Below are 1530 nucleotides of genomic sequence, written 5' to 3' on the forward strand. Positions count from 1 at the left end.
CCTGCCTCCAGGTTCCTGCCCTGTGTGAGTTCCTCCCCTTGCAGCGTTTGATGATCAACTGTTGTATGGAACCACAAGTAAAATAAACCCTTTCCTCCTCAAGTTGCTTTTGGTGATGGTGTTTCACCACACCATTAGTAACCCTAACTAAGACAGAATGTTGTTGTTTTTTTTTTTTCCCATTGCAAGCCATCGCAGTTTGAAACTGCCAGAGTTATGTTAGCTTTCTGTCACTGTGATAAAACCCCCGAGACAAACAACTTAAAGGGAAGAAAAAAGTTTTATTTGGCCCATGGTTCCAGAAGTTTCATTCCATGAACATTTGTGTCTGTTGCTTTGGACCTGTGGCAGCACAGCACATCATGGTGGAACACACGGCGAGGCTGCCTCTCTATCTTCTAGAGACCGAAAAACAAAAAGAGGGAGAGGGAAGGCTGAGGCACAAATATGCCCAACTCCTAAAGGTTCTACCATGTCCAAGTAGCACCACAGACTGCTGAGCAAGCCTTCCATGCATAAGATTTGGGGGGACACCCAGATCAAAATGAGAACAAAGTCCTCAACTGGAATTAGGTGTGGTCCTCGGGGTGTGAGTAGAAGAGGCTCCCAATGTGGTTCCCACCTGACAAGGAGCCTCCAGCCCAGGGTGTACCAAAACTTAAGTATTAATGCCAAGAGAGAGAGAGACACAGGGGAGACACGAATGCAGGAAAGCCTGGGCTTCCATAGCCAGAGCTCTTACTGTGACCAGACAGGAAAAGCAGCCAGTGGCAGCCTGCAGTGAAAACCCTTAGTAATTGGAGCTGATAGTAACTTTTTAACAGTTCTCCACTAATTAGCCTTGTCTCTAATCGTATGGCATCTCCATAGCCAGTCAAAGTCCAGTTGACTCTCCATAAATGAAGATGTTCTGTTGACCACACTGTGGAAAACCACCAGATCTCCACAAAGGGAAAAGGAAGACAGGCTGCAGACTAGCTCACCACAGCAGGCTTCTATGGCCCATGAGGATCTGGCTCCAGCCAGCCTTCAGGTCTTGACCAGCAGCCACGGGCAGAGGGATTCTGTTCTGCTTCAGCACTCCTATCTGCTCTGTGAGGAACTTCTCAGCTGGTGTTTCAAAGCCCTCCCAGAGCATAGGGCTGTGACACCTACAAAATCACAGCTAGGCAACCCAAAGCCTGATGGAAAGCACCACGCCGGAGACAGGAGGCAGGATCCACCAACCGCATCCTTTGGTAGTAGTCCTTGGCTCACTAGTAATGTCTGACATGAACCCAAGTCCTAAGATTATGCACACTCCAATCTGGTTTAGACAACGAAGAGATCCCATAGATGTGTATGCAACCTTACCTTTGGTCACACTACAATCCCAGGACCAACACTCAGAACTACACAAACGTTTAAAGCAGGCAAGCAGCAGAACACTGCACTCTCCTTCCACTACAACTATAGTAAATCCTGGTTTTTCTGGTCTATTCCTTCCCACTTCCTCCTCCTCCTCCTCCTCCTCCTCCTCCTCCTCCTCCT

Source organism: Mus pahari, chromosome 7, assembly GCF_900095145.1.
Source record: "Mus pahari chromosome 7, PAHARI_EIJ_v1.1, whole genome shotgun sequence".
NCBI lineage: Eukaryota > Metazoa > Chordata > Mammalia > Rodentia > Muridae > Mus > Mus pahari.